The sequence below is a fragment of the Dipodomys merriami genome, unplaced genomic scaffold (assembly GCF_024711535.1).
Source record: "Dipodomys merriami isolate MVZ:Mamm:240054 unplaced genomic scaffold, mDipMer1.0.p SCAF_238, whole genome shotgun sequence".
Lineage (NCBI taxonomy): Eukaryota > Metazoa > Chordata > Mammalia > Rodentia > Heteromyidae > Dipodomys > Dipodomys merriami.
This window is the reverse complement of record NW_027203804.1, coordinates 417,307-430,425: the sequence shown is the minus strand read 5'-3', so window position 1 is coordinate 430,425 and position 13,119 is coordinate 417,307. Positions and strand designations below refer to the sequence as shown.

The 13,119-nt window shown below is 36.7% G+C and overlaps 1 non-coding gene across 1 annotated transcript; it reads left to right on the top strand.

Annotated features, from left to right (window-relative positions):
- Positions 1–1,685: 1,685 nt before the first annotated feature.
- LOC138835437 (U6 spliceosomal RNA) lies at positions 1,686–1,789 on the top strand. Its single transcript, XR_011374624.1, has one exon. It is a non-coding gene; the product is annotated as a U6 spliceosomal RNA (small nuclear RNA).
- The last annotated feature ends 11,330 nt before the right edge of the window (positions 1,790–13,119 follow it).

Sequence of the window (13,119 nt, the reverse complement as noted above, 5' to 3'; positions counted from 1 at the left end):
TAATAAAAATTAAAAATGACTCAGAAGTAATTAAAAATGCTAACACAATTTCACATTAGCAAACTCTCAGAGATATTTCATGACTTTGAAAAGAATAAAGTGGCTGGGGTTAGTATAAATTTAGAAGTATAACAATACACAAAAATATGAAAAGATATTCATATATTTCATTATATAACCCAAAGCAGAAAGAAAATGTTGTTTAGATGAATCTTTAAAACCCAGTCTATCAGGAGCTGGGACGGTGGCTGTTGTAGAGTGCCTGCCTTGCATGCATGAGGCCCTAGGTTTGATTCCTCAGCATCACATAAGTAGAAAAAGACGGAAGTGTTTCTGTGGCTCAAGTGGTGGCACTAGCCTTGAGCTGAGGTACAGCAACCAGGCCCCGTAGTTCAACCCCATGGCCAACAAAATCAAAGTAAAAAACAAAACCCAGTCTCTCACTTTTGTGACCTCAACTCTGTAATATCACTGCTTCAGCCTAGGGCTAAGATTTTAAGTGTGGACATTTATCATCCCTCCTGATTCTGACTGTACTTGATAATTTTTAATCAATATTTTGTTCTTAATTTTGCTTTTTGTAAATTCACATGCAACTATAAAAAATGGTTTGGCCATCCCAGTAACCTTCTCAAAGTACCTCCTGATGATGAATAACAAAAGCTTTTACTATATTACAAGGGAAACAATACTACAAATAAAAAAACACAATAACTAAATATTAATGATTAATAAAATAAAATACCAAAGAATTACCAGTGTTTTCAGTATTTGAAGTGTACTTACATATTTGATTTTACTATTCTCACATTCCTGTACATTTAACACTGAATAAGATTATGATGTTCAGCAAGAGTTTTATAGGCTATGTGTAGTTTTTAAAGTTACCCACTAAGATTGATTTTTATGACTCATCTCATCATTTGTATATGTATATGTATATGGTTTATATCATCATTTGTTCCTCACTAATATATAAAGTAAGGAAGCCCTAAAGTTTTAAGAGAAACTGTGCAGTTAACAAAGTCTTAACTCTTCACACTGCTTCTTTACACTAAGACTTTGCAACATCTCATTAGTAATGTTTTTATAAACTCTGAAATGTACTTTTTAGTAGCATATGTCTGCTACCATAAATCTTAAATATTTATAGAAAAGTTGTATGACCTGAAAAACAGTCCTAATTTTGGCCTATATAAGCAAATTCCCAAAATTAAATATATTTAAAACATTAAAACTTTTAAAAAACCTTAACACTTGCCGCAGTGTTCATTATGACAGGTGCCTTATACAGAATAATTGAATTCGTCCTCCTACACATCTCTTTTTTTATTTTTATTTTTTGTGAACATACTGTACAGAGGGGTTACATTTACATGGGCAAGATAATGAGTAAGTACATTTCTTATGAAGCATTGCAGCCTCCTCCTTTGTTTACCCTTCACATCCCTTCCCAGCCTTCTTCCGCCCCCCCAACCAATTCCACCCCCCTCCCCCGATCCTACCCATCTCTTGAACAACAATATCTGGGATTATTTTGTTTTTGACATGTCAATCTTGGCTATTCTTAAATGTGTGCTTATGTAAGAAGTACATGGTTTTAAAATTTCACGAGAATTCTTCAAAACTTACTTTTCTTTGAATTGTCTAGTTCAAGAAAATCAATTACACTTTATATATAAAAAATGCTCTGTGCAGCACATACACTAACATTGGAGCAGTACAGAGTAGATTAACATGGCCCCTGTGCGAGGTTGATATGCAAATTCTTGAATCATTCCATATTTTTACAACTAAAGATGCTGGAAAGGATGTGGCCACAAGGGAACCTTACTAGATTCTTGGTGGGAGTGTTAACTTGTTCAACCACTTTGGAAAGCAGTATGGAGGCTCATCAAAAGACTCCATATAAAGCTCCCCTATGACCCAGCAATCACACTTTTGGGGATTTACCCAAATGATCACAAAGAAGACCATACTAAAACTCCCAGAACAACTATGTTTACTGCAGCATTATTTACAATAGCTAAGATATGGAGCCCACCCTGATGGCCCACAGAAGATGAATGGATCATGAAAATGTGGTATATATACACAATGAAATTCTATGCCTCCATGAGAAAGAATGACATCGCCCAATTTGTTAAGAATTGGAAAGACTTGGAAAAAAAATTATTAAGTGAAGTAAGCCAAGTCCAAAGAAACGTAGGTCCAATGGTTTCCCTTATTTTCAACAGCTAATATATGTCTGGGATAAGCGGAATAGATCAGAAGCTATGTGCATATCAGATAAGATGATATTACAGGAAATGAACCAGACAAGTGGTTTTTTTGTTTCTTGCTATTGTTTCTAAGATACTTATAATGTGTGATGTGATTTCTTTTGTTCCTTTATATGTTCCTTCCCTACGCTCTAACCCCTGTTTTCACTGTACTTGAAGTTGGTGCGCCTACATCCTGTGTATATGTTTCTCTAATTTGGGGAGGGAAAAGGGAAATACAAAATTCTTAAATATGGATACAGGTTGAGATGCACAAAACACTATGTTGAAAAATGAACTTTTAGGCAGGGGAAGGGGGAGGGGAGTGTATTTCTGGAGGTGGGAGGGAAAGGATGGTGGAAGAAAAAGAAAGGTAGAGGTAACAATGTTTGTTAGGAAATGTACTCATTATTTGCTCATATAAATATGACACCTCTGTACAGTTATTTTTACAGGTGGACCCATTGGCAACAATGAGAAGTACAAGTCGTTATGTTGAAAACGAACTTCACAACTTTGGTGGGGGGAGCGGGGAGGATTGGGTGGGAGGGCTACGAGGATGGGAAGGGATGGGAAGGGGAAACAAAGGAGGAGGCTACAATGCTTGATAAGAAATGTACTCATTATCTTGCCCATGTAATTGTAACCCGTCTGTACAGTATTTTCACAGTAAAAAAAAAAATTATAAAAATGTTCTGATATAGAAGAGTTTATTTCCTCTATTTTACCCAGATAATATCGTTAACAAAGAAATTAATGCAGAACACTGATATGCTGATTTGAAGGTATTTTGAATAAATGTGTGGGTGTGGGTGTGTGTACACACACGCATGCACACATGCACACATGCACATGCTTGTGCATTGGCATGCTCTGAGTTTGAAATCAGGGCTTCAAGGTCTTGCTAGGCCTTTCCTCTCTAGATTGATGAGCTAATATATGAGCTACATCTCCATTCCTGGCTCTTTGCTAGTTCATTATAATTTCTGAAAAATAATCTCATGAATTTATTCTGCCCTGAGTGGCTTCCAACAGTTTTCCATAGATCTCAGGCTCCTGAGTAGATATCCCGAGTAGATAGGATTAAAGGTGTTACCAGCCAGGACAAGGCTTTCAGAATATTTTTAAAAGTAGAAGAAAGTTTACTTGATGGGGGCCTGTTTTATCATCTCCTACTTTTAAATCATTTTGGAGTGATTATATGTGAATTCACTTCGTTTTTGGATTCTTAAAAGATAGTAAGTTTTGGTATTTAAAATTTTTAGTACTTTTTAAAAAAGGATACAGGAGCTATGGGACAAAAGAAATTTGACTATCTTTGGACCTCAATTTATAAGCTCAGCTCTGTGCATGATAACCCAATGTCACCAACACAGTCTGTGTTGGAGACAAAATGTAACAGAAGACAATCAACATGGGCAATATTTGGTATGTTATTATTTATAGGACAATATGAATATTGAAATGAGAGTGTAAGAGAATGGAGAGATTTTTACCTACATTTTTTGTATTGCTAAAAGGCTTTTGGAGACCGTGACTCATTTCCTTCCTCACTATGTGTCTTTGGGCCATGAACTTCGTCCCTTAAATTACAATTTTTCCCAACGCTAAAATGGTAATAACATTAGCATTATAGCAATTGTTTTCTTAAGAATTGAGAGAAATAAAACATGCAAAATACTTAACATAAAATTCTGTGAATGAGCTTTGAGTTTAGCCAAAAATTTTTAATACTAAATAGTATGCAATAATATTACAGAAAACATTACAGGTAGTGAGCAACCAGAAGGAATGTGATCTATTGACCATGCTCTGCTTCCAAGGAAGCCATGTGTACAACGTCTCATGCTTTAAATCATACTGGTTATCTTATGTCTTGGTAGTGTAAAAGTATCAAGGACAGAATAATGAAGTAATGTTGTAGACTGAGGTAATGTCCTTATGATAATGTGCAAAACTGATAAAACGTAAAAGTACCTGAGCAGTATATTGTGTTTTATATCATTTAAGTTCCATTCAAAGATAGGGAATACTTAGAAAAATGAATTCTCTTTTTGATATCCTATCATAGGTCCTTAGCAGGATGAACTCTTTCTTCATTCTTGTTGAGGCATTATCAGATGAGAAGAACTGTATTTTTTGTTTGCTTCCTTCAATTTATTCTTCAATTTGAAATCTGAACTACTTGACACTGAAAGAAACCAAGGGAAATTAGACACGCAGGCTTTGGAAAAAACAATTAACATGAAATAAATAAAATACATATAGCTTTATGAAAGGTCTAACTAAATTGAATTATAACTAAAGATTAAACAGAAAATGATATAAGCAATATCATGTTATTGAAAATTGGAAAATGTAAAGAGTTGCTTAAATTTTCCTTTCTCCTCCCTTGAATTAATTATTGATTTTGTATAAAGAGATTAAAGATGAGATTAACAAGAAATAATTAAAATTCAAAAGAGTTCAGGGAAGATGGTAGGGGAGAAGGTGGAGTCTAAACAGGCTCTCTCATAGAAAGCAGTTTAAGTATTCCAGTGAACAGTCCTAAGTAAAAGAATCACACCAAGGGTGCCATCACCAGAGAGTTTGGCCAGAGAGGGAAAATCCAGGCAAGGGGACAGGTCCGTGCACTTGCCAGCAGGCTCCGCTGTGGTTGTGGCGGTGGCTGTGGCAGCTGTAGGCCATCAAAAATGAAACACAGAGAGTCTGGGACCAAAGCCCCAGATCAGCGGGCTAGGGGATTCTACACAACACCAGCAAGAACTGACAAGGAACAGACATCTTCATCCTGCAAATCGCAGACCAGCGATGACCCAGGAACCAAGACTCTGGCATGAGTAGAAGCCTGACATCCTCATTCCTTCTAAGGGAGCAGAGGAGGAAAGGCAACACTTCCCCTCCCCACTACTGGAGATCTCCATCTTTTATAGTGATAAAGGCCTGGCTGAGCAGCTAGCTCCAACTCAGGCCTTGGAAGAAAACAAGAGTCATTTAGCAGATCACAGGAACCCGACCTCACCTGCCAGGCTCAGCTCCACCCAGGGAAAAGTCATCCCGCCCAAGCAGAGAAAGTTCTGTCCTCCTCAAGTGTTGATTTCTTCACAGGCTAAACAGAGCCAGAGGCTGCCCCTCCCTACAACAGTCTTGACAATCAACTGAAATTCAGTAAACATAAACCCTGAGTATATCTCCAGGATAGGCTCTGTAAGTGTCTCAGAAGCTAGCCCCTCAGGGAAACTCTACTGCTTGCTGAAAGGCCTCCACTCTACCCAGAACCAAGCCTCAACAAAGCATCTCCAAACTAGAGGAAAAATCCATCTCCCTCTTTTGTGAGACTCAAAGCAGATCTCCCTCCCATTGAACTAGCCTGGGAGGAGGATCACAAAATTCTGGGTAAAGCAGAACATTTTTCTGCCTGCTCAAACAAACTAACTTAAGAAACCAATCAAGCCACAAGAAAATCAAACACCACAAGCAGACCAGAGACTCCAACAAGAGACTGGTTACAGACACAAGGGAGATACAGGATCTTCCCACACCCTCCAAAAAATCAAAGAACTCATTTTTTGTACCTTTTAAAATTTGTTTAAATTTTTTGTTTTCATTTTTAATTTTAAAAAATTGTTTGCTGTTAACCTTTTTTTCTTCCTGTTATAATTTTTATTTTGGGGGAATATCTGTGCGCGCGTGTGTGTTTGTGTGTGTGTGTGTGTGTGTGTGTGTGTGTGTGTGTGTGTGTGTGTGTGTGTGTGTTTTAACTCTACTTAACTTTTTAACTTTTTCTTTTCACTTTTTTTCTTCTTTCGTTCTTTTTTGCGTGACTTAATTGCTTTTCTGCTCATCCTCAGATATACCAATAGTTGATTATTAGACCTTATCCCCCATTGTGTACACAATCCAGAAATTTATTACTCAATTCAAATCATCTTTGACAAGTTTCTTAATAGCAGTACTGCCTCTTTATACCTGTATAATATTTTCAACTCTTTTTTACTTTTTCGCATCTCCTTTCTATCCCTCGCCTTCTCTCATCCTATCCCTGTTCTTCTGTGAATATTACGTTCTTAAATTTGCATAAATTTTAAGTGTTTCAATTAATAGTTTTTAATATTTATTTTTCTATTCTTTCTTGTCTCTTTTCTTTTTCTTATTTTTTCTTCTTTTTTTCTGTCTCTACTATTCTAACCAAACTATTTCCTTTATTGAGATTAGGACTTAGATAATTTAACTCTCCTTTTACCTTTCCACATCCCTCTATATCTATTTTTACCCACATTTCTCACTAAACCTTATAATTTCTGGTATGTCAAATTATTCTTTGCTGTTCATAGCCCATTAGTACATAGATGTTTGATATTGAATAAAAAGATCTGTTGGACTAGATTGTATCTGCAGATTTTTGATTGTGCAACTACAGACTTTGGATAACGCTTGTCTTAAGATAGTGTTCTAGCACAAAACTGGTGTTACTTTCATTCCAATTGGCAGAACAAGCAGAAAAACACAAGAAAAATGGCAAGTCCGGGTATCTCAACTCCCACTCATAATAATCAGGGGACAGAACAGATAATAATAATCCAGGGGAGAGCTCCCCAAAAGCTATACAAACACTAATGGTAAACATGGTAAATGAAAAAATTGAAAACCTGCAAAGGACTCAGTGTGAGCATGATAGGGAGAGAGAGGAGCAAACCAAAGGTCAATACAGGAATATCATGAGCTTGAGACAATTACTCAAAGATTGACACAGGAATTGTTTGAGCAGATTGAAAACACTCAAAGAGAAATACAGGGATGGCAAGAGCAGGCTGAGTCCAGTCAAAGAGATAGACATGAATTGCGTGAGCTGTCTGAGAATAGACAAAGAGAAAGTCAGGAAATGCATAAACGTGAGGAAGCTAATCAAAGAGTAATACAGTAATTGAGAGAGCGGGATGAGATAAACAAAGATCTTTAGAGGCATTTATGGAATCCATAAAGAGAGAGCTGAAAGAAATCAGGAAGACCACAAAGGGAATGCTGAATGGAACCCAACAGAAGGAATGGGAGTCCAAGGAAACCATAACCAATCAACTAAGTGATTTGAGAATAAACACTGAACACCAAATTAAGGAAGCAAAGAAGTTCATAGAAGATCTGTAACAAAGCTCCAACAAAGAGTTTGAAGCAATCAAACCGACCAATTAGAAAGAAAAGAAATATTAACAAAGTAGAAAGTCTTGACAGTAGGTTAGAACATGCAGAAGATCAAATCTTGGGGATTGAAGACAGCTTAGATATTATAGAGAAAGAACGTACAAACATCAAGACAAATCCAAGAAATATGACAGATCTATTCAACATTTAGAAGACACCATCAGAAGGACTAATCTGAGGATAATGAGTGTAATGGGGCACTTAGAGAGAGAAGTCAATGGTCTAGGAAATGTGTTTAACAGGATCCTAGCAGAGAACTTCCCAAACATGCAAAAAGATAGGCCTATTCAGATACAAGAAGCTTTTGGAACTCCAACTATACCAGAATAGAACAGGACTTCCCTCCTTCACATTATAATCCACACAGGATCAATTTAGACAAAGAAAAAGATCCTTAAAGCTCTCAAGGAGAAAAGATCAATAACTATTAAGGGAAACCAATTAGAATCACCTCAGATTTCTCAGCAGAGACAACCAAAGCAAGAAGAGCCCGGGATAAGGTATGCCATGCCCTAAAGACAAACAATTATAAACCAAGAATACTATACACAGCTAAACTTTCCTTCATAACTGAAGGTCAAATAAAAACCTACCATAGCAAAGAAAATTTGAAACAATATATCTCTGCCAAACCAGGCCTACAAAAGATTCTTAAACATATCCTACACATAGAAAACCAACAAGACCACAATAAAGGCCAAGAAACTGCACCCAAATTGAGAATCCAAGAACATAGGAAGAACCCAGTTGGTACAGCTCGCAAGAAGGTGGATAAAATGGCAGGAACTCCCAAATACCTTTCAGTCCTATCTCTCAACCTTAACGGAATGAACTCTCCAATTAAGCAACATAGACTACCTAGTTGGATTAAAAAGCAAGATCCTTCTATCTGCTGCCTTCAGGAGTCACATCTTGCCCATAAAAAAAAACACATTTTGAATGTGAAATGCTGGAACAAAATCTACCAAGCAAACGGCCCCCATAAACAGGCAGGTGTTGCAAGCCTCAGATCAGATAAAATAGACTTCAAATTAAAATCAATGAGAAGAGATAAGGAAGCTCGCTATATATTATTTAAGGGATCCTTCCTTCAGGAGGATATTACAATTCTAAATATCTATTTTCCAAACAACGGAGTACCCAAATGTATCCAAGAAAAACTACTTTCCCTCAAGTGCCACATAGATACAATGACATTGATTGTTGGGAACTTGACACAATACTCTCCCCACTAGATAGATGAACTCGGCAAAAATTAAACTGAGAAACTGCAGATCTAAACAACTGCATACATCAACAAGATTTCACAGACATCTACCGAATATTTCACTCAGCAGCATCAGAATACACGTTCTTCTCATCAGCACATGGAACATTTTCCAAAATAGACCACTTTTTAGGTGACAAAGCAAACTTGCCCAAATTCAGAAACATTGCAGTAATACCTTGCATTCTCTCAGACCACAAGGGAATAAAATTAGAACTAAAAACCAAAAGCTACCAAAGAAAGTCCTGTAACTAATGGAGGCTAAACAACACACTGCTGACTCACGAGTGGGAGTTGGAAGAAATTAGAAAGGAAATTCAAATGTTCATGTTATTCAACAAAAAAGAACACACATATTACCAGGTCCTCTGGGAAACAGCAAAGGCAGTACTCCGAGGCAAGTTTATAGCTCTGAGATGCTATATCAACAAATTGGAGAGATCTGAAACCAACAATTTAATGAGACATCTGAGCCTCCTTGAAAAAGAGCAGCAAGATAAACCCCAATCCAGTAGATGGAAAGAAATGACAAAATTAAATCAGAAATAAATGAAGTGGAATCCAAAAAAACATGGAAAGAATCAACAAAACAAAGAGTGGGTTATTCGACAAAATTAAAAAAATTGATAGCCCCTTAGCAAATCTTATTAGAAAAAAGAAGAGAATACATACAAATAAATAAACTCAGAGATGAGAATTTTAACATCACCACAGGAACAACCAAGATTCAGAACATTATCAGGGAATAATCCTCAAAACTTTATGCTAATAAGTTTGAGAACTTGGCAGAGACAGAACTTTTCCTGCCAAATATTGACATGTTGTACATAAACCAAGATGAGTTAAACCATCTGAAGAGGCCCATTTCAAGCATTGAAATAGAAAGAGCAATAAGAGACCTCCCATCCAAGAAAAGTCCAAGACCAGGTGGTTTTACAGTGGAATTCTACAAGGCTTTCAAAGCAGAGCTCACACCAATAATCCTTTAGCTCTTCAATGAAATTTGAAGAGAAAGTTCACTACCAAGCTCATTCTATGAAGGCATCATAACCCTCATCCCAAAACCAGGCAGGGTCTTATCAAAGAAAGAGTACTATAGACCCTTTTGTTTGATGAACATTGATGCAAAACTTTTCAACAAAATTTTGGCCAATCGATTTCAACAATTTATCCAAAAAAATCATGCATCATGATCAAACAGGAATCATTTCAGGACTGCAAAGCTAGCTGAATATATACAAATCAATTAATATAATTCATAACATCAACTGAAGCAAGGATAAGAACTGCATGGTTATCTCAATAGATGCGGAAAAAGCATATGACAAGATCCAAAACCCCTTTATAATGAAGGTTCTGAAAAAATTAGGAATCCAGGGAACATTCCTCAATACAATAAAGGCTGTATATGACAAACCTACAGCCAGCATTATACTTAATTGTGAAAAACTGAAGCCATTCCCTCTTAACTCAAGAATGAGACAAGAATGTTCACTCTCTCCACTTCTCTTCAATCTAGTATTAGAATGCCTAGCTACAGCCATAAGATATAAACATAAAGGGGATCCAAATAGGGAATGAAAAAGTAAAACTCTCCCTCTTTGCAGATGATATGTTATTGTTCTTAAAGAATCTCACAGATTCCACTCCCAAATTTCTCAAGTTAATTCAAAACTTTGGCAAAGTAGCACGGTATAAAATTAACCCACAAAAATCAATGGCTTTTCTGTTTACCAACAATGAGAAAAGTGTGGCTGAAATTAGGAAAGCAACTCCATTCATAATAAGCCTCCAAAAAAATGACTAGGAATTTAATTTACCAAAAAGTGAAGGACCTCTAGGATGAAAAATTTAAAAACCTGAAAAAGGAAATCAAAACAGAACTTAGAAAGTGGTAAAAACTCCCATGGTCTTGGATTGGAAAGATCATCATCGTGAAAATGGCAATACGTCCCAAGACTATCTACAAATTCAATGCGATATTTATCAATATTCCAACCTCCTTCTTCAAGAAAATAGAAGCGGCAATCGAAAATTTCATATGAAACAATAAAAGATGCCAAATAGCGAAAATGATCCCTAACAGAAATCGCAGGGCTAAAGGAATGTCAATACCAAATTTCAAACTCTACTACAAAGCCATAATAATCAAAACAGCTTGGAACTGGCACAAGAACAGACCTCAGGACAAATGGAATAGAATTGAAAACCCAGAAATGAACCTACAGACCTCTAGCCATCTAATTTTTGATAAGGGAGCTAAAATATAGAATGGACAAAAGACAACATTTTCTGTAAATGGAGCTGGCAAAATTGGTTAACTACTTGAAGAGAACTAAGGGTAGATCGTTAGATATCACTCTGCACCAGAATCAACTCCAAATGGATGAAAGACCATGGAGTCAAAGCAGATATTCTGAAAACATTACAGAATGGAATAGGAGAAACCCTAGGTATCCTTGGCAGAGGCCTAAATTTCCTTAATAGAGACCCAGAAACACAACAAATCAAAGAAAGATTGGATAAATGGGATTGCATGAAATTGTAGGGCTTGGGCATGGCAAAGGACATAGCTAGCAACATCAATCGAAAGCCCACTGATTGGGAGAAGATCTTCACTAGCCATACAACAGACAAGGGTCTCATATCTAAAATATACCTGCAACTCAAAAATATTAATTCCCCCAAGAACAAATCTTCAAAGAAACAACAGCCCAATAAGAAAGTGGGCTAAAGAAAAGGAGAAAATTCTCTGAAGAGGAAAGAAGCATGGCCAATAGACACATGAATGAAGAAATGCTCAACCTCCCTAGCCATAAAAGAAATGTAAATCAAAACAACATTGAGATACCACCTCATCCCAGTTAGAATGGCAATAATCAAGAACTCTAATAGCAACAGATGCTGGAGGGGATGTGGACAGAAGGGAGGCTTGCTGCATCGTTGGTGGGAGTGTAAATTTGTTCAACCACTTTCAAAAGCAGTATGGAGATACCTCCAAAGGCTCCACATAGAGCTCCCCTATGACCCAGCAATCCTACTTTTGGGCATTTACTCAAATGACTCCAAACAAGACTACACTAGGGCTACCAGCACGACTATGTTTATTGAAGCATTATTTACCTTGGCAAAGATATGGAACCAACCCAGATGCCCCTCAAGTGATGAATGGATCAAGAAAATATGGTATATATACAAAATGGTATTTTATGCCTCCATCAGAAGGAATGACATTGCCCCATTTGTTAGGAATTGGAAAGACTTGAAAAAAAATTATTTTAAGTGAAGGAAGCCAGGCCCAAAGAAACATAGGTCCCATGGTTTCCCTTATAAGCAATAACTAGTATATGTCTGAGTCAAGCAGAAAAGGTCAGATCAGGTGATGGTAGGGAAATGAACCCTAAGATATGTATTCAAATGTTTTTTTTTGTTTCATGCAATTGTATCTAAAGTATTTATAAGATTTTTTTGTTGCTTTCTATGTCCCTCCTCCACGGTATAACCCCTGCTTTCATTGCATTTGATGTTGGTATAATTTGTCGAGGGGAAGGAAGAAACAAATCGTTTAAATAGGAAATCAGGTGGACCCATTGAAACAATGAGAGGTACAAGTAATTATGCTGAAAAACTAACTTTAAACTTTTATGAAGGGAGAAGAGGGGGAGGAAGATTGGCTGGGTGGCACGGGGAGAATGGGAAGGGATTGGAATGGGAAACAAAGGAGGAGGTTACAATGCTTGATAAGGAATTTACTTACCTTTCGCATGTAATTGTAACCCCTCTCTACAGTATTTTCACATTAAAAAACAGAAATCATTAAAATTGGACAAAAGTTCAGAATAGACCTGTTTTCCAAATAGCCATGAAAGTTGCCAGTGGGTTTACAATGTCGTGTTTAATACAACTTCTATGTTGGCTTAATGCTTTTGGAACAGAAGTCATTAGAGAAATGCAATTCAAAATTACTATGATACTACTTCATAACTATTATAACACGTATCCAAAAAATCAAAGGAACCTGGTGTGGTGGTAAAGGTTTGTAATTCCAAGTATTTAGCAGGTTGGAGTAATAGGATTTTATTCTAAGGCCAGTCTGGTTTACTGCACATAGTACAAACCTGCCCTTAAAAAAAAAGGTAATAATGTTGGTGAGAATGTGGATAAAAGAAATTTTCTAGGGCTGGGAATGTGGCTCAGTGGTAGAGCGCTTGCCTTGCATGTCTGAGGCCCTGGGTTTGATTCCTAAGCACCACATAAGTAAAAAGAAGAAATTTTCCACACTCTTAGTCAAAATACAGGTTAATATTCTCGTTGTAGAAAGTAGTATGCAGTTTTCTAGAGAAATGTAAAGTTGAAATGTCATCTGACCCACCGATTATGTGTTTATTTCTC